This window comes from Garra rufa, chromosome 16, assembly GCF_049309525.1.
Source record: "Garra rufa chromosome 16, GarRuf1.0, whole genome shotgun sequence".
Classification (NCBI taxonomy): domain Eukaryota; kingdom Metazoa; phylum Chordata; class Actinopteri; order Cypriniformes; family Cyprinidae; genus Garra; species Garra rufa.
The window spans coordinates 629,842-648,453 of NC_133376.1; the positions used below are offsets into that span (position 1 = coordinate 629,842).

At 50.6% G+C, this 18,612-nt stretch overlaps 18 non-coding genes across 18 annotated transcripts; all 18 read right to left on the bottom strand.

Annotated features, from left to right (window-relative positions):
• Nucleotides 1-206: 206 nt before the first annotated feature.
• On the bottom strand, nt 207-347 carry LOC141289081 (U4 spliceosomal RNA). Its single transcript, XR_012339824.1, has one exon. It is a non-coding gene; the product is annotated as a U4 spliceosomal RNA (small nuclear RNA).
• Nucleotides 348-1,427: 1,080 nt separating this feature from the next.
• On the bottom strand, nt 1,428-1,568 carry LOC141289064 (U4 spliceosomal RNA). The gene has a single exon (XR_012339810.1). It is a non-coding gene; the product is annotated as a U4 spliceosomal RNA (small nuclear RNA).
• A 565-nt stretch (nt 1,569-2,133) lies between these two features.
• trnan-guu (transfer RNA asparagine (anticodon GUU)) lies at nt 2,134-2,207 on the bottom strand. The gene has a single exon. It is a non-coding gene; the product is annotated as a tRNA-Asn (tRNA).
• A 1,136-nt stretch (nt 2,208-3,343) lies between these two features.
• On the bottom strand, nt 3,344-3,484 carry LOC141289082 (U4 spliceosomal RNA). Its single transcript, XR_012339825.1, has one exon. It is a non-coding gene; the product is annotated as a U4 spliceosomal RNA (small nuclear RNA).
• A 1,080-nt stretch (nt 3,485-4,564) lies between these two features.
• LOC141289055 (U4 spliceosomal RNA) lies at nt 4,565-4,705 on the bottom strand. The gene has a single exon (XR_012339801.1). It is a non-coding gene; the product is annotated as a U4 spliceosomal RNA (small nuclear RNA).
• Nucleotides 4,706-5,270: 565 nt separating this feature from the next.
• On the bottom strand, nt 5,271-5,344 carry trnan-guu (transfer RNA asparagine (anticodon GUU)). The gene has a single exon. It is a non-coding gene; the product is annotated as a tRNA-Asn (tRNA).
• Nucleotides 5,345-6,481: 1,137 nt separating this feature from the next.
• Nucleotides 6,482-6,622, bottom strand: LOC141289083 (U4 spliceosomal RNA). The gene has a single exon (XR_012339826.1). It is a non-coding gene; the product is annotated as a U4 spliceosomal RNA (small nuclear RNA).
• A 1,074-nt stretch (nt 6,623-7,696) lies between these two features.
• Nucleotides 7,697-7,837, bottom strand: LOC141289057 (U4 spliceosomal RNA). The gene has a single exon (XR_012339802.1). It is a non-coding gene; the product is annotated as a U4 spliceosomal RNA (small nuclear RNA).
• A 565-nt stretch (nt 7,838-8,402) lies between these two features.
• trnan-guu (transfer RNA asparagine (anticodon GUU)) lies at nt 8,403-8,476 on the bottom strand. The gene has a single exon. It is a non-coding gene; the product is annotated as a tRNA-Asn (tRNA).
• Nucleotides 8,477-9,606: 1,130 nt separating this feature from the next.
• LOC141289091 (U4 spliceosomal RNA) lies at nt 9,607-9,747 on the bottom strand. The gene has a single exon (XR_012339834.1). It is a non-coding gene; the product is annotated as a U4 spliceosomal RNA (small nuclear RNA).
• Nucleotides 9,748-10,827: 1,080 nt separating this feature from the next.
• LOC141289051 (U4 spliceosomal RNA) lies at nt 10,828-10,968 on the bottom strand. The gene has a single exon (XR_012339797.1). It is a non-coding gene; the product is annotated as a U4 spliceosomal RNA (small nuclear RNA).
• Nucleotides 10,969-11,533: 565 nt separating this feature from the next.
• On the bottom strand, nt 11,534-11,607 carry trnan-guu (transfer RNA asparagine (anticodon GUU)). The gene has a single exon. It is a non-coding gene; the product is annotated as a tRNA-Asn (tRNA).
• Nucleotides 11,608-12,743: 1,136 nt separating this feature from the next.
• Nucleotides 12,744-12,884, bottom strand: LOC141289084 (U4 spliceosomal RNA). Its single transcript, XR_012339828.1, has one exon. It is a non-coding gene; the product is annotated as a U4 spliceosomal RNA (small nuclear RNA).
• Nucleotides 12,885-13,964: 1,080 nt separating this feature from the next.
• Nucleotides 13,965-14,105, bottom strand: LOC141289065 (U4 spliceosomal RNA). The gene has a single exon (XR_012339811.1). It is a non-coding gene; the product is annotated as a U4 spliceosomal RNA (small nuclear RNA).
• Nucleotides 14,106-14,670: 565 nt separating this feature from the next.
• Nucleotides 14,671-14,744, bottom strand: trnan-guu (transfer RNA asparagine (anticodon GUU)). The gene has a single exon. It is a non-coding gene; the product is annotated as a tRNA-Asn (tRNA).
• Nucleotides 14,745-15,880: 1,136 nt separating this feature from the next.
• On the bottom strand, nt 15,881-16,021 carry LOC141289085 (U4 spliceosomal RNA). The gene has a single exon (XR_012339829.1). It is a non-coding gene; the product is annotated as a U4 spliceosomal RNA (small nuclear RNA).
• A 1,080-nt stretch (nt 16,022-17,101) lies between these two features.
• On the bottom strand, nt 17,102-17,242 carry LOC141289058 (U4 spliceosomal RNA). The gene has a single exon (XR_012339803.1). It is a non-coding gene; the product is annotated as a U4 spliceosomal RNA (small nuclear RNA).
• Nucleotides 17,243-17,807: 565 nt separating this feature from the next.
• Nucleotides 17,808-17,881, bottom strand: trnan-guu (transfer RNA asparagine (anticodon GUU)). Its single transcript has one exon. It is a non-coding gene; the product is annotated as a tRNA-Asn (tRNA).
• Nucleotides 17,882-18,612: the final 731 nt, after the last annotated feature.

Consider the following 18,612-nt stretch of genomic DNA (forward strand, 5'->3'; position numbering starts at 1 on the left):
CCAGACAGGCCCAACCTGTTTACGATGGGTAACGGTGAGCTGTAATTGCGCTGCAGTTTAATGATAAACTGCAGTCCTGTCTTGAGAACATACTGACCAAACAACAAGCCTCCTGGCCCTGGCGCTCTATCATCAGCAGACGCCTTTTTGACGAGGAAAAAAAAACCTAAACGAAACAAGGCTACATTTCTCAACAAAACTCTAAGCCTCCAGAGAGGCTGGCAAAAATTGCCAAAGCTGACTGTATTTCAAGTCATCCTGGCGGGGTATTGGGTAAAGTTTTCAACCAGCAATGATCGCGCCTCGGATAAACCTCATAGGCTACAATATTGCCTCTGCGAAAGAATGCCGGCAGCGGTCGTGACCTTTTGGTGCACCTACGTGGATGTGAACCGACAAGGTGGTAGCAAGCTTTAAACTGCCGCACAAACAGTCTCCTGGCACGGGTTGCTGCACCGTGTTTCTACGGAACAGGTTAGAGGTGTGCAAAAGACGGCTCATTTACTATTCCCTCTGTGCTCAAAACAGCCTGCTGAAAGCACAGCAGCAGCAGCTGAAAAGGTCCGCAGCATGGCCTCTCCCCGTCAGCAAGGCGGCGGGGTGGCCGAGTGTTTAAGGCGATGGACCGTTAATCCATTGTGCTCTGCACAGTGGTTCGAATCCCATCCTTGCCGTTCGGCTCCTTTAGCACTGGACCTTAACCCAGGTCCTGGGCACCCCATGCTGGACTTTTTGTGTCTCCTCCTTATCTAACACACTCAGTCCAGTTCTTTGAGTTCTCTACTAATGGGCTGATGATCTGAATCAGGAGTGCTAAATAAAGCATGCTACGTAAAATGACGAGGTGGCCGAGCTGTTAAGGCGATGGACTGCTAATCCATTGTGCTCTGCACGCGTGGGTTCGAATCCTATCCTCGTCGTTCGGTTCCTTTAGCAGTGGTCCTCAGTCCAGGTCCTGGGGACCCCACTCTGCACTTTTTGTGTGTCTTCCTTATCTGACACACTCAGTTCAGTTCACTGGGCGCTCTACTAATGAGCTGATGGTCTGAACCGGGAGTGTTAAATAAAAGGGCCACGCAAAATGACGTGGTGGTCGAGTGGTTAAGGCGATGCAAGACTAATCCGTTGTGCTTGGCGCGCCTTGGTTTGTGTGGGTTCGAATCCCATTCTCTTCATTTGATGCTTTAGCACCACTGAGAGCCCACCGGAACAGACAGGCCCAACCTGTTTACGATGGGTAACGGCAAGCTGTAATTGTGCTGTAGTTTAATGATACCTGCAGCAAAGTCTAGAGAACATATTGACAAAAGAACAAGTCTTCTGGCTCCGGCACGCTATGATCAGTTGACACCTCTTTGACGAGGACCAACAACCAGCCACGCCAATAAAAGGAAACAAAACGAAGCAAGACTATCTTTCTCAACAAGCCTCCAAAGAGACTGGCAAATATTGCCGAAGCTGACTGCATTTCAAGTCATCCCGGTGGGGTATTGGGTACATTTTTCAACCGGCAATGACCACGGCTCAGATAAACCACATAGGCTACAATATTGCCTCTGCGATAGAACACCGGTGACGGTCGTGACCTTTCGGTGGACCTACGTGGATGTGAACCGACAAGTTGGTAACAAGCTGGATGAGCCCCAGGGACAGATCATCGGTGAAGACCTCTTCACCTAGACGGCCATCGACGCAAGACTGTGAAAACCAGATCCTCTCCAATCTGACTTTGTGAAAACATGGAACTTTTGCATCTGCATTAAAGTTAGTCTGTTTCTTCTTATTCTGAGTTCACCGTAGCCACCAGATCCATTCTGTATTCAGATCAGATGGTCACTGCAGTCCCCCGGATCCAGTCCGTACCATGAGCAGATGGTGGATCAGCACCTACAGCCGAATGTCAGCGGATACCATGTCAACTAGATGAGCCCCAGAGACAGATCATTAGTAAAGAATGCATCCACATGCCACAGCAAACTCGAGATGGTGAAAATGTTCACCAAACACCCGCCGCTGACTTCTTTTAAAACAAGCCAGCTTATCGAAGGGGCACAGGATAAACGCCCTGAGAAAGCTGTGCCTCGCAACCCTAAGAATGGCATAGGCGTTAGTGCAAAACTCCGGCATTTCACGCGTCCCTGGGTGGGCTCGAACCACCAACCTTTCGGTTAACAGCCGAACGCGCTAACCGATTGCGCCACAGAGACGGCCGTTGGTGCCTGCTGCCGCCGGATCGCGGTTGTAAAAGCAAGGCTTAGGGTTAGGGTTAGGGATTAGAATCGCACGTACTAACAGGCTTTTTTGAAAGATGTTTCCTGAGCTCACAAAATACGCTCAGCCTGTGCGGCAAATGGGCAAGCTGGAGCCACGCCACACTGTTGGGAAGAAAGAGAGTAAACAGAGCCGCCCAACGTGGGGCTCGAACCCACGACCCTGAGATTAAGAGTCTCATGCTCTACCGACTGAGCTAGCCGGGCTGGTCGTGGGTGTCTTCACCGGGTCGGATGCAGTTTTAATCGGCACCCAAATTACACAGGCGAAACGGAGGCTCTCGCGTTGTGCAGGACTGTCGAGCCGTCCCGTGGGTAGGGCTTAGAGCAGGCTTAGAGTTTTCTTCTGTCAGTTTTGACCCGATCTGTTTTTGGGAAGCGCAGTTTGACCCAGCAGTGCGGGCCAACAACATGTTCTGTTTTGCCGCGTGAAGGCGGTTCAATGCTTTGGACAGCGTATGGTTGAGATGTGATTTTCCACCAATTTGGGGCACCTTTTTATGGAAATCAAGGATGATTTCATGGGAAATGGCAAACTGGTGTAGCGTTTGGCTAATAAGCTAAAGCTACAAAGGATGTACCGGTGCCCCGTCGTCCGAGCAGAATCCACATTCGGCCGTGATCGGAGGTTACTACTAAGGTTCGATTGTGTCTCATAGGGAGTTTGGCGCAGGGCCTCAGTGGAAAACAGGCCCTTGGCGGCTGGAACAAAAGACGAAGAATGCATCCACATGCACATGAATCAGGAGTGTTAAATAAAGAAACCACGCAAGATGACGACGTGGTCCAGTGGTTAAGGCGGTGGAAGGCTAATGCATTGTGCTCGACACGCATTGGAAGCTTTAGCGCCACTGAGAGCCCACCGGACCAGACAGGCCCAACCTGTTTACGATGGGTAACGGTGAGCTGTAATTGCGCTGCAGTTTAATGATAAACTGCAGTCCTGTCTTGAGAACATACTGACCAAACAACAAGCCTCCTGGCCCTGGCGCTCTATCATCAGCAGACGCCTTTTTGACGAGGAAAAAAAAACCTAAACGAAACAAGGCTACATTTCTCAACAAAACTCTAAGCCTCCAGAGAGGCTGGCAAAAATTGCCAAAGCTGACTGTATTTCAAGTCATCCTGGCGGGGTATTGGGTAAAGTTTTCAACCAGCAATGATCGCGCCTCGGATAAACCTCATAGGCTACAATATTGCCTCTGCGAAAGAATGCCGGCAGCGGTCGTGACCTTTTGGTGCACCTACGTGGATGTGAACCGACAAGGTGGTAGCAAGCTTTAAACTGCCGCACAAACAGTCTCCTGGCACGGGTTGCTGCACCGTGTTTCTACGGAACAGGTTAGAGGTGTGCAAAAGACGGCTCATTTACTATTCCCTCTGTGCTCAAAACAGCCTGCTGAAAGCACAGCAGCAGCAGCTGAAAAGGTCCGCAGCATGGCCTCTCCCCGTCAGCAAGGCGGCGGGGTGGCCGAGTGTTTAAGGCGATGGACCGTTAATCCATTGTGCTCTGCACAGTGGTTCGAATCCCATCCTTGCCGTTCGGCTCCTTTAGCACTGGACCTTAACCCAGGTCCTGGGCACCCCATGCTGGACTTTTTGTGTCTCCTCCTTATCTAACACACTCAGTCCAGTTCTTTGAGTTCTCTACTAATGGGCTGATGATCTGAATCAGGAGTGCTAAATAAAGCATGCTACGTAAAATGACGAGGTGGCCGAGCTGTTAAGGCGATGGACTGCTAATCCATTGTGCTCTGCACGCGTGGGTTCGAATCCTATCCTCGTCGTTCGGTTCCTTTAGCAGTGGTCCTCAGTCCAGGTCCTGGGGACCCCACTCTGCACTTTTTGTGTGTCTTCCTTATCTGACACACTCAGTTCAGTTCACTGGGCGCTCTACTAATGAGCTGATGGTCTGAACCGGGAGTGTTAAATAAAAGGGCCACGCAAAATGACGTGGTGGTCGAGTGGTTAAGGCGATGCAAGGCTAATCCGTTGTGCTTGGCGCGCCTTGGTTTGTGTGGGTTCGAATCCCATTCTCTTCATTTGATGCTTTAGCACCACTGAGAGCCCACCGGAACAGACAGGCCCAACCTGTTTACGATGGGTAACGGCGAGCTGTAATTGTGCCGTAGTTTAATGATACCTGCAGCAAAGTCTAGAGAACATATTGACAAAAGAACAAGTCTTCTGGCTCCGGCACGCTATGATCAGTTGACACCTCTTTGACGAGGACCAACAACCAGCCACGCCAATAAAAGGAAACAAAACGAAGCAAGACTATCTTTCTCAACAAGCCTCCAAAGAGACTGGCAAATATTGCCGAAGCTGACTGCATTTCAAGTCATCCCGGTGGGGTATTGGGTAAATTTTTCAACCGGCAATGACCACGGCTCAGATAAACCACATAGGCTACAATATTGCCTCTGCGATAGAACACCGGTGACGGTCGTGACCTTTCGGTGGACCTACGTGGATGTGAACCGACAAGTTGGTAACAAGCTGGATGAGCCCCAGGGACAGATCATCGGTGAAGACCTCTTCACCTAGACGGCCATCGACGCAAGACTGTGAAAACCAGATCCTCTCCAATCTGACTTTGTGAAAACATGGAACTTTTGCATCTGCATTAAAGTTAGTCTGTTTCTTCTTATTCTGAGTTCACCGTAGCCACCAGATCCATTCTGTATTCAGATCAGATGGTCACTGCAGTCCCCCGGATCCAGTCCGTACCATGAGCAGATGGTGGATCAGCACCTACAGCCGAATGTCAGCGGATACCATGTCAACTAGATGAGCCCCAGAGACAGATCATTAGTAAAGAATGCATCCACATGCCACAGCAAACTCGAGATGGTGAAAATGTTCACCAAACACCCGCCGCTGACTTCTTTTAAAACAAGCCAGCTTATCGAAGGGGCACAGGATAAACGCCCTGAGAAAGCTGTGCCTCGCAACCCTAAGAATGGCATAGGCGTTAGTGCAAAACTCCGGCATTTCACGCGTCCCTGGGTGGGCTCGAACCACCAACCTTTCGGTTAACAGCCGAACGCGCCAACCGATTGCGCCACAGAGACGGCCGTTGGTGCCTGCTGCCGCCAGATCGCGGTTGTAAAAGCAAGGCTTAGGGTTAGGGTTAGGGATTAGAATCGCACGTACTAACAGGCTTTTTTGAAAGATGTTTCCTGAGCTCACAAAATACGCTCAGCCTGTGCGGCAAATGGGCAAGCTGGAGCCACGCCACACTGTTGGGAAGAAAGAGAGTAAACAGAGCCGCCCAACGTGGGGCTCGAATCCCACGACCCTGAGATTAAGAGTCTCATGCTCTACCGACTGAGCTAGCCGGGCTGGTCGTGGGTGTCTTCACCGGGTCGGATGCAGTTTTAATCGGCCCCCAAATTACACAGGCGAAACGGAGGCTCTCGCGTTGTGCAGGACTGTCGAGCCGTCCCGTGGGTAGGGCTTAGAGCAGGCTTAGAGTTTTCTTCTGTCAGTTTTGACCCGATCTGTTTTTGGGAAGCGCAGTTTGACCCAGCAGTGCGGGCCAACAACATGTTCTGTTTTGCCGCGTGAAGGCGGTTCAATGCTTTGGACAGCGTATGGTTGAGATGTGATTTTCCACCAATTTGGGGCACCTTTTTATGGAAATCAAGGATGATTTCATGGGAAATGGCAAACTGGTGTAGCGTTTGGCTAATAAGCTAAAGCTACAAAGGATGTACCGGTGCCCCGTCGTCCGAGCAGAATCCACATTCGGCCGTGATCGGAGGTTACTACTAAGGTTCGATTGTGTCTCATAGGGAGTTTGGCGCAGGGCCTCAGTGGAAAACAGGCCCTTGGCGGCTGGAACAAAAGACGAAGAATGCATCCACATGCACATGAATCAGGAGTGTTAAATAAAGAAACCACGCAAGATGACGACGTGGTCCAGTGGTTAAGGCGGTGGAAGGCTAATGCATTGTGCTCGACACGCATTGGAAGCTTTATCGCCACTGAGAGCCCACCGGACCAGACAGGCCCAACCTGTTTACGATGGGTAACGGTGAGCTGTAATTGCGCTGCAGTTTAATGATAAACTGCAGTCCTGTCTTGAGAACATACTGACCAAACAACAAGCCTCCTGGCCCTGGCGCTCTATCATCAGCAGACGCCTTTTTGACGAGGAAAAAAAAACCTAAACGAAACAAGGCTACATTTCTCAACAAAACTCTAAGCCTCCAGAGAGGCTGGCAAAAATTGCCAAAGCTGACTGTATTTCAAGTCATCCTGGCGGGGTATTGGGTAAAGTTTTCAACCAGCAATGATCGCGCCTCGGATAAACCTCATAGGCTACAATATTGCCTCTGCGAAAGAATGCCGGCAGCGGTCATGACCTTTTGGTGCACCTACGTGGATGTGAACCGACAAGGTGGTAGCAAGCTTTAAACTGCCGCACAAACAGTCTCCTGGCACGGGTTGCTGCACCGTGTTTCTACGGAACAGGTTAGAGGTGTGCAAAAGACGGCTCATTCACTATTCCCTCTGTGCTCAAAACAGCCTGCTGAAAGCACAGCAGCAGCAGCTGAAAAGGTCCGCAGCATGGCCTCTCCCCGTCAGCAAGGCGGCGGGGTGGCCGAGTGTTTAAGGCGATGGACCGTTAATCCATTGTGCTCTGCACAGTGGTTTGAATCCCATCCTTGCCGTTCGGCTCCTTTAGCACTGGACCTTAACCCAGGTCCTGGGCACCCCATGCTGGACTTTTTGTGTCTCCTCCTTATCTAACACACTCAGTCCAGTTCTTTGAGTTCTCTACTAATGGGCTGATGATCTGAATCAGGAGTGCTAAATAAAGCATGCTACGTAAAATGACGAGGTGGCCGAGTGGTTAAGGCGATGGACTGCTAATCCATTGTGCTCTGCACGCGTGGGTTCGAATCCCATCCTCGTCGTTCGGTTCCTTTAGCAGTGATCCTCGGTCCTGGGGACCCCACTCTGCACTTTTTGTGTGTCTTCCTTATCTGACACACTCAGTTCAGTTCACTGGGCGCTCTACTAATGAGCTGATGGTCTGAACCGGGAGTGTTAAATAAAAGGGCCACGCAAAATGACGTGGTGGTCGAGTGGTTAAGGCGATGCAAGGCTAATCCGTTGTGCTTGGCGCGCCTTGGTTTGTGTGGGTTCGAATCCCATTCTCTTCATTTGATGCTTTAGCACCACTGAGAGCCCACCGGAACAGACAGGCCCAACCTGTTTACGATGGGTAACGGCGAGCTGTAATTGTGCTGTAGTTTAATGATACCTGCAGCAAAGTCTAGAGAACATATTGACAAAAGAACAAGTCTTCTGGCTCTGGCACGCTATGATCAGTTGACACCTCTTTGACGAGGACCAACAACCAGCCACGCCAATAAAAGGAAACAAAACGAAGCAAGACTATCTTTCTCAACAAGCCTCCAAAGAGACTGGCAAATATTGCCGAAGCTGACTGCATTTCAAGTCATCCCGGTGGGGTATTGGGTAAATTTTTCAACCGGCAATGACCACGGCTCAGATAAACCACATAGGCTACAATATTGCCTCTGCGATAGAACACCGGTGACGGTCGTGACCTTTCGGTGGACCTACGTGGATGTGAACCGACAAGTTGGTAACAAGCTGGATGAGCCCCAGGGACAGATCATCGGTGAAGACCTCTTCACCTAGACGGCCATCGACGCAAGACTGTGAAAACCAGATCCTCTCCAATCTGACTTTGTGAAAACATGGAACTTTTGCATCTGCATTAAAGTTAGTCTGTTTCTTCTTATTCTGAGTTCACCGTAGCCACCAGATCCATTCTGTATTCAGATCAGATGGTCACTGCAGTCCCCCGGATCCAGTCCGTACCATGAGCAGATGGTGGATCAGCACCTACAGCCGAATGTCAGCGGATACCATGTCAACTAGATGAGCCCCAGAGACAGATCATTAGTAAAGAATGCATCCACATGCCACAGCAAACTCGAGATGGTGAAAATGTTCACCAAACACCCGGCGCTGACTTCTTTTAAAACAAGCCAGCTTATTGAAGGGGCACAGGATAAACGCCCTGAGAAAGCTGTGCCTCGCAACCCTAAGAATGGCATAGGCGTTAGTGCAAAACTCCGGCATTTCACGCGTCCCTGGGTGGGCTCGAACCACCAACCTTTCGGTTAACAGCCGAACGCACTAACCGATTGCGCCACAGAGACGGCCGTTGGTGCCTGCTGCCGCCGGATCGCGGTTGTAAAAGCAAGGCTTAGGGTTAGGGATTAGAATCGCACGTACTAACAGGCTTTTTTGAAAGATGTTTCCTGAGCTCACAAAATACGCTCAGCCTGTGCGGCAAATGGGCAAGCTGGAGCCACGCCACACTGTTGGGAAGAAAGAGAGTAAACAGAGCCGCCCAACGTGGGGCTCGAACCCACGACCCTGAGATTAAGAGTCTCATGCTCTACCGACTGAGCTAGCCGGGCTGGTCGTGGGTGTCTTCACCGGGTCGGATGCAGTTTTAATCGGCACCCAAATTACACAGGCGAAACGGAGGCTCTCGCGTTGTGCAGGACTGTCGAGCCGTCCCGTGGGTAGGGCTTAGAGCAGGCTTAGAGTTTTCTTCTGTCAGTTTTGACCCGATCTGTTTTTGGGAAGCGCAGTTTGACCCAGCAGTGCGGGCCAACAACATGTTCTGTTTTGCCGCGTGAAGGCGGTTCAATGCTTTGGACAGCGTATGGTTGAGATGTGATTTTCCACCAATTTGGGGCACCTTTTTATGGAAATCAAGGATGATTTCATGGGAAATGGCAAACTGGTGTAGCGTTTGGCTAATAAGCTAAAGCTACAAAGGATGTACCGGTGCCCCGTCGTCCGAGCAGAATCCACATTCGGCCGTGATCGGAGGTTACTACTAAGGTTCGATTGTGTCTCATAGGGAGTTTGGCGCAGGGCCTCAGTGGAAAACAGGCCCTTGGCGGCTGGAACAAAAGACGAAGAATGCATCCACATGCACATGAATCAGGAGTGTTAAATAAAGAAACCACGCAAGATGACGACGTGGTCCAGTGGTTAAGGCGGTGGAAGGCTAATGCATTGTGCTCGACACGCATTGGAAGCTTTAGCGCCACTGAGAGCCCACCGGACCAGACAGGCCCAACCTGTTTACGATGGGTAACGGTGAGCTGTAATTGCGCTGCAGTTTAATGATAAACTGCAGTCCTGTCTTGAGAACATACTGACCAAACAACAAGCCTCCTGGCCCTGGCGCTCTATCATCAGCAGACGCCTTTTTGACGAGGAAAAAAAAACCTAAACGAAACAAGGCTACATTTCTCAACAAAACTCTAAGCCTCCAGAGAGACTGGCAAAAATTGCCAAAGCTGACTGTATTTCAAGTCATCCTGGCGGGGTATTGGGTAAAGTTTTCAACCAGCAATGATCGCGCCTCGGATAAACCTCATAGGCTACAATATTGCCTCTGCGAAAGAATGCCGGCAGCGGTCGTGACCTTTTGGTGCACCTACGTGGATGTGAACCGACAAGGTGGTAGCAAGCTTTAAACTGCCGCACAAACAGTCTCCTGGCACGGGTTGCTCCACCGTGTTTCTACGGAACAGGTTAGAGGTGTGCAAAAGACGGCTCATTTACTATTCCCTCTGTGCTCAAAACAGCCTGCTGAAAGCACAGCAGCAGCAGCTGAAAAGGTCCGCAGCATGGCCTCTCCCCGTCAGCAAGGCGGCGGGGTGGCCGAGTGTTTAAGGCGATGGACCGTTAATCCATTGTGCTCTGCACAGTGGTTCGAATCCCATCCTTGCCGTTCGGCTCCTTTAGCACTGGACCTTAACCCAGGTCCTGGGCACCCCATGCTGGACTTTTTGTGTCTCCTCCTTATCTAACACACTCAGTCCAGTTCTTTGAGTTCTCTACTAATGGGCTGATGATCTGAATCAGGAGTGCTAAATAAAGCATGCTACGTAAAATGACGAGGTGGCCGAGTTGTTAAGGCGATGGACTGCTAATCCATTGTGCTCTGCACGCGTGGGTTCGAATCCTATCCTCGTCGTTCGGTTCCTTTAGCAGTGGTCCTCAGTCCAGGTCCTGGGGACCCCACTCTGCACTTTTTGTGTGTCTTCCTTATCTGACACACTCAGTTCAGTTCACTGGGCGCTCTACTAATGAGCTGATGGTCTGAACCGGGAGTGTTAAATAAAAGGGCCACGCAAAATGACGTGGTGGTCGAGTGGTTAAGGCGATGCAAGGCTAATCCGTTGTGCTTGGCGCGCCTTGGTTTGTGTGGGTTCGAATCCCATTCTCTTCATTTGATGCTTTAGCACCACTGAGAGCCCACCGGAACAGACAGGCCCAACCTGTTTACGATGGGTAACGGCGAGCTGTAATTGTGCTGTAGTTTAATGATACCTGCAGCAAAGTCTAGAGAACATATTGACAAAAGAACAAGTCTTCTGGCTCCGGCACGCTATGATCAGTTGACACCTCTTTGACGAGGACCAACAACCAGCCACGCCAATAAAAGGAAACAAAACGAAGCAAGACTATCTTTCTCAACAAGCCTCCAAAGAGACTGGCAAATATTGCCGAAGCTGACTGCATTTCAAGTCATCCCGGTGGGGTATTGGGTAAATTTTTCAACTGGCAATGACCACGGCTCAGATAAACCACATAGGCTACAATATTGCCTCTGCGATAGAACACCGGTGACGGTCGTGACCTTTCGGTGGACCTACGTGGATGTGAACCGACAAGTTGGTAACAAGCTGGATGAGCCCCAGGGACAGATCATCGGTGAAGACCTCTTCACCTAGACGGCCATCGACGCAAGACTGTGAAAACCAGATCCTCTCCAATCTGACTTTGTGAAAACATGGAACTTTTGCATCTGCATTAAAGTTAGTCTGTTTCTTCTTATTCTGAGTTCACCGTAGCCACCAGATCCATTCTGTATTCAGATCAGATGGTCACTGCAGTCCCCCGGATCCAGTCCGTACCATGAGCAGATGGTGGATCAGCACCTACAGCCGAATGTCAGCGGATACCATGTCAACTAGATGAGCCCCAGAGACAGATCATTAGTAAAGAATGCATCCACATGCCACAGCAAACTCGAGATGGTGAAAATGTTCACCAAACACCCGCCGCTGACTTCTTTTAAAACAAGCCAGCTTATCGAAGGGGCACAGGATAAACGCCCTGAGAAAGCTGTGCCTCGCAACCCTAAGAATGGCATAGGCGTTAGTGCAAAACTCCGGCATTTCACGCGTCCCTGGGTGGGCTCGAACCACCAACCTTTCGGTTAACAGCCGAACGCGCTAACCGATTGCGCCACAGAGACGGCCGTTGGTGCCTGCTGCCGCCGGATCGCGGTTGTAAAAGCAAGGCTTAGGGTTAGGGTTAGGGATTAGAATCGCACGTACTAACAGGCTTTTTTGAAAGATGTTTCCTGAGCTCACAAAATACGCTCAGCCTGTGCGGCAAATGGGCAAGCTGGAGCCACGCCACACTGTTGGGAAGAAAGAGAGTAAACAGAGCCGCCCAACGTGGGGCTCGAACCCACGACCCTGAGATTAAGAGTCTCATGCTCTACCGACTGAGCTAGCCGGGCTGGTCGTGGGTGTCTTCACCGGGTCGGATGCAGTTTTAATCGGCACCCAAATTACACAGGCGAAACGGAGGCTCTCGCGTTGTGCAGGACTGTCGAGCCGTCCCGTGGGTAGGGCTTAGAGCAGGCTTAGAGTTTTCTTCTGTCAGTTTTGACCCGATCTGTTTTTGGGAAGCGCAGTTTGACCCAGCAGTGCGGGCCAACAACATGTTCTGTTTTGCCGCGTGAAGGCGGTTCAATGCTTTGGACAGCGTATGGTTGAGATGTGATTTTCCACCAATTTGGGGCACCTTTTTATGGAAATCAAGGATGATTTCATGGGAAATGGCAAACTGGTGTAGCGTTTGGCTAATAAGCTAAAGCTACAAAGGATGTACCGGTGCCCCGTCGTCCGAGCAGAATCCACATTCGGCCGTGATCGGAGGTTACTACTAAGGTTCGATTGTGTCTCATAGGGAGTTTGGCGCAGGGCCTCAGTGGAAAACAGGCCCTTGGCGGCTGGAACAAAAGACGAAGAATGCATCCACATGCACATGAATCAGGAGTGTTAAATAAAGAAACCACGCAAGATGACGACGTGGTCCAGTGGTTAAGGCGGTGGAAGGCTAATGCATTGTGCTCGACACGCATTGGAAGCTTTAGCGCCACTGAGAGCCCACCGGACCAGACAGGCCCAACCTGTTTACGATGGGTAACGGTGAGCTGTAATTGCGCTGCAGTTTAATGATAAACTGCAGTCCTGTCTTGAGAACATACTGACCAAACAACAAGCCTCCTGGCCCTGGCGCTCTATCATCAGCAGACGCCTTTTTGACGAGGAAAAAAAAACCTAAACGAAACAAGGCTACATTTCTCAACAAAACTCTAAGCCTCCAGAGAGGCTGGCAAAAATTGCCAAAGCTGACTGTATTTCAAGTCATCCTGGCGGGGTATTGGGTAAAGTTTTCAACCAGCAATGATCGCGCCTCGGATAAACCTCATAGGCTACAATATTGCCTCTGCGAAAGAATGCCGGCAGCGGTCGTGACCTTTTGGTGCACCTACGTGGATGTGAACCGACAAGGTGGTAGCAAGCTTTAAACTGCCGCACAAACAGTCTCCTGGCACGGGTTGCTGCACCGTGTTTCTACGGAACAGGTTAGAGGTGTGCAAAAGACGGCTCATTTACTATTCCCTCTGTGCTCAAAACAGCCTGCTGAAAGCACAGCAGCAGCAGCTGAAAAGGTCCGCAGCATGGCCTCTCCCCGTCAGCAAGGCGGCGGGGTGGCCGAGTGTTTAAGGCGATGGACCGTTAATCCATTGTGCTCTGCACAGTGGTTCGAATCCCATCCTTGCCGTTCGGCTCCTTTAGCACTGGACCTTAACCCAGGTCCTGGGCACCCCATGCTGGACTTTTTGTGTCTCCTCCTTATCTAACACACTCAGTCCAGTTCTTTGAGTTCTCTACTAATGGGCTGATGATCTGAATCAGGAGTGCTAAATAAAGCATGCTACGTAAAATGACGAGGTGGCCGAGCTGTTAAGGCGATGGACTGCTAATCCATTGTGCTCTGCACGCGTGGGTTCGAATCCTATCCTCGTCGTTCGGTTCCTTTAGCAGTGGTCCTCAGTCCAGGTCCTGGGGACCCCACTCTGCACTTTTTGTGTGTCTTCCTTATCTGACACACTCAGTTCAGTTCACTGGGCGCTCTACTAATGAGCTGATGGTCTGAACCGGGAGTGTTAAATAAAAGGGCCACGCAAAATGACGTGGTGGTCGAGTGGTTAAGGCGATGCAAGACTAATCCGTTGTGCTTGGCGCGCCTTGGTTTGTGTGGGTTCGAATCCCATTCTCTTCATTTGATGCTTTAGCACCACTGAGAGCCCACCGGAACAGACAGGCCCAACCTGTTTACGATGGGTAACGGCAAGCTGTAATTGTGCTGTAGTTTAATGATACCTGCAGCAAAGTCTAGAGAACATATTGACAAAAGAACAAGTCTTCTGGCTCCGGCACGCTATGATCAGTTGACACCTCTTTGACGAGGACCAACAACCAGCCACGCCAATAAAAGGAAACAAAACGAAGCAAGACTATCTTTCTCAACAAGCCTCCAAAGAGACTGGCAAATATTGCCGAAGCTGACTGCATTTCAAGTCATCCCGGTGGGGTATTGGGTACATTTTTCAACCGGCAATGACCACGGCTCAGATAAACCACATAGGCTACAATATTGCCTCTGCGATAGAACACCGGTGACGGTCGTGACCTTTCGGTGGACCTACGTGGATGTGAACCGACAAGTTGGTAACAAGCTGGATGAGCCCCAGGGACAGATCATCGGTGAAGACCTCTTCACCTAGACGGCCATCGACGCAAGACTGTGAAAACCAGATCCTCTCCAATCTGACTTTGTGAAAACATGGAACTTTTGCATCTGCATTAAAGTTAGTCTGTTTCTTCTTATTCTGAGTTCACCGTAGCCACCAGATCCATTCTGTATTCAGATCAGATGGTCACTGCAGTCCCCCGGATCCAGTCCGTACCATGAGCAGATGGTGGATCAGCACCTACAGCCGAATGTCAGCGGATACCATGTCAACTAGATGAGCCCCAGAGACAGATCATTAGTAAAGAATGCATCCACATGCCACAGCAAACTCGAGATGGTGAAAATGTTCACCAAACACCCGCCGCTGACTTCTTTTAAAACAAGCCAGCTTATCGAAGGGGCACAGGATAAACGCCCTGAGAAAGCTGTGCCTCGCAACCCTAAGAATGGCATAGGCGTTAGTGCAAAACTCCGGCATTTCACGCGTCCCTGGGTGGGCTCGAACCACCAACCTTTCGGTTAACAGCCGAACGCGCTAACCGATTGCGCCACAGAGACGGCCGTTGGTGCCTGCTGCCGCCGGATCGCGGTTGTAAAAGCAAGGCTTAGGGTTAGGGTTAGGGATTAGAATCGCACGTACTAACAGGCTTTTTTGAAAGATGTTTCCTGAGCTCACAAAATACGCTCAGCCTGTGCGGCAAATGGGCAAGCTGGAGCCACGCCACACTGTTGGGAAGAAAGAGAGTAAACAGAGCCGCCCAACGTGGGGCTCGAACCCACGACCCTGAGATTAAGAGTCTCATGCTCTACCGACTGAGCTAGCCGGGCTGGTCGTGGGTGTCTTCACCGGGTCGGATGCAGTTTTAATCGGCACCCAAATTACACAGGCGAAACGGAGGCTCTCGCGTTGTGCAGGACTGTCGAGCCGTCCCGTGGGTAGGGCTTAGAGCAGGCTTAGAGTTTTCTTCTGTCAGTTTTGACCCGATCTGTTTTTGGGAAGCGCAGTTTGACCCAGCAGTGCGGGCCAACAACATGTTCTGTTTTGCCGCGTGAAGGCGGTTCAATGCTTTGGACAGCGTATGGTTGAGATGTGATTTTCCACCAATTTGGGGCACCTTTTTATGGAAATCAAGGATGATTTCATGGGAAATGGCAAACTGGTGTAGCGTTTGGCTAATAAGCTAAAGCTACAAAGGATGTACCGGTGCCCCGTCGTCCGAGCAGAATCCACATTCGGCCGTGATCGGAGGTTACTACTAAGGTTCGATTGTGTCTCATAGGGAGTTTGGCGCAGGGCCTCAGTGGAAAACAGGCCCTTGGCGGCTGGAACAAAAGACGAAGAATGCATCCACATGCACATGAATCAGGAGTGTTAAATAAAGAAACCACGCAAGATGACGACGTGGTCCAGTGGTTAAGGCGGTGGAAGGCTAATGCATTGTGCTCGACACGCATTGGAAGCTTTAGCGCCACTGAGAGCCCACCGGACCAGACAGGCCCAACCTGTTTACGATGGGTAACGGTGAGCTGTAATTGCGCTGCAGTTTAATGATAAACTGCAGTCCTGTCTTGAGAACATACTGACCAAACAACAAGCCTCCTGGCCCTGGCGCTCTATCATCAGCAGACGCCTTTTTGACGAGGAAAAAAAAACCTAAACGAAACAAGGCTACATTTCTCAACAAAACTCTAAGCCTCCAGAGAGGCTGGCAAAAATTGCCAAAGCTGACTGTATTTCAAGTCATCCTGGCGGGGTATTGGGTAAAGTTTTCAACCAGCAATGATCGCGCCTCGGATAAACCTCATAGGCTACAATATTGCCTCTGCGAAAGAATGCCGGCAGCGGTCGTGACCTTTTGGTGCACCTACGTGGATGTGAACCGACAAGGTGGTAGCAAGCTTTAAACTGCCGCACAAACAGTCTCCTGGCACGGGTTGCTGCACCGTGTTTCTACGGAACAGGTTAGAGGTGTGCAAAAGACGGCTCATTTACTATTCCCTCTGTGCTCAAAACAGCCTGCTGAAAGCACAGCAGCAGCAGCTGAAAAGGTCCGCAGCATGGCCTCTCCCCGTCAGCAAGGCGGCGGGGTGGCCGAGTGTTTAAGGCGATGGACCGTTAATCCATTGTGCTCTGCACAGTGGTTCGAATCCCATCCTTGCCGTTCGGCTCCTTTAGCACTGGACCTTAACCCAGGTCCTGGGCACCCCATGCTGGACTTTTTGTGTCTCCTCCTTATCTAACACACTCAGTCCAGTTCTTTGAGTTCTCTACTAATGGGCTGATGATCTGAATCAGGAGTGCTAAATAAAGCATGCTACGTAAAATGACGAGGTGGCCGAGCTGTTAAGGCGATGGACTGCTAATCCATTGTGCTCTGCACGCGTGGGTTCGAATCCTATCCTCGTCGTTCGGTTCCTTTAGCAGTGGTCCTCAGTCCAGGTCCTGGGGACCCCACTCTGCACTTTTTGTGTGTCTTCCTTATCTGACACACTCAGTTCAGTTCACTGGGCGCTCTACTAATGAGCTGATGGTCTGAACCGGGAGTGTTAAATAAAAGGGCCACGCAAAATGACGTGGTGGTCGAGTGGTTAAGGCGATGCAAGGCTAATCCGTTGTGCTTGGCGCGCCTTGGTTTGTGTGGGTTCGAATCCCATTCTCTTCATTTGATGCTTTAGCACCACTGAGAGCCCACCGGAACAGACAGGCCCAACCTGTTTACGATGGGTAACGGCGAGCTGTAATTGTGCTGTAGTTTAATGATACCTGCAGCAAAGTCTAGAGAACATATTGACAAAAGAACAAGTCTTCTGGCTCCGGCACGCTATGATCAGTTGACACCTCTTTGACGAGGACCAACAACCAGCCACGCCAATAAAAGGAAACAAAACGAAGCAAGACTATCTTTCTCAACAAGCCTCCAAAGAGACTGGCAAATATTGCCGAAGCTGACTGCATTTCAAGTCATCCCGGTGGGGTATTGGGTAAATTTTTCAACCGGCAATGACCACGGCTCAGATAAACCACATAGGCTACAATATTGCCTCTGCGATAGAACACCGGTGACGGTCGTGACCTTTCGGTGGACCTACGTGGATGTGAACCGACAAGTTGGTAACAAGCTGGATGAGCCCCAGGGACAGATCATCGGTGAAGACCTCTTCACCTAGACGGCCATCGACGCAAGACTGTGAAAACCAGATCCTCTCCAATCTGACTTTGTGAAAACATGGAACTTTTGCATCTGCATTAAAGTTAGTCTGTTTCTTCTTATTCTGAGTTCACCGTAGCCACCAGATCCATTCTGTATTCAGATCAGATGGTCACTGCAGTCCCCCGGATCCAGTCCGTACCATGAGCAGATGGTGGATCAGCACCTACAGCCGAATGTCAGCGGATACCATGTCAACTAGATGAGCCCCAGAGACAGATCATTAGTAAAGAATGCATCCACATGCCACAGCAAACTCGAGATGGTGAAAATGTTCACCAAACACCCGGCGCTGACTTCTTTTAAAACAAGCCAGCTTATTGAAGGGGCACAGGATAAACGCCCTGAGAAAGCTGTGCCTCGCAACCCTAAGAATGGCATAGGCGTTAGTGCAAAACTCCGGCATTTCACGCGTCCCTGGGTGGGCTCGAACCACCAACCTTTCGGTTAACAGCCGAACGCACTAACCGATTGCGCCACAGAGACGGCCGTTGGTGCCTGCTGCCGCCGGATCGCGGTTGTAAAAGCAAGGCTTAGGGTTAGGGTTAGGGATTAGAATCGCACGTACTAACAGGCTTTTTTGAAAGATGTTTCCTGAGCTCACAAAATACGCTCAGCCTGTGCGGCAAATGGGCAAGCTGGAGCCACGCCACACTGTTGGGAAGAAAGAGAGTAAACAGAGCCGCCCAACGTGGGGCTCGAACCCACAACCCTGAGATTAAGAGTCTCATGCTCTACCGACTGAGCTAGCCGGGCTGGTCGTGGGTGTCTTCACCGGGTCGGATGCAGTTTTAATCGGCACCCAAATTACACAGGCGAAACGGAGGCTCTCGCGTTGTGCAGGACTGTCGAGCCGTCCCGTGGGTAGGGCTTAGAGCAGGCTTAGAGTTTTCTTCTGTCAGTTTTGACCCGATCTGTTTTTGGGAAGCGCAGTTTGACCCAGCAGTGCGGGCCAACAACATGTTCTGTTTTGCCGCGTGAAGGCGGTTCAATGCTTTGGACAGCGTATGGTTGAGATGTGATTTTCCACCAATTTGGGGCACCTTTTTATGGAAATCAAGGATGATTTCATGGGAAATGGCAAACTGGTGTAGCGTTTGCCTAATAAGCTAAAGCTACAAAGGATGTACCGGTGCCCCGTCGTCCGAGCAGAATCCACATTCGGCCGTGATCGGAGGTTACTACTAAGGTTCGATTGTGTCTCATAGGGAGTTTGG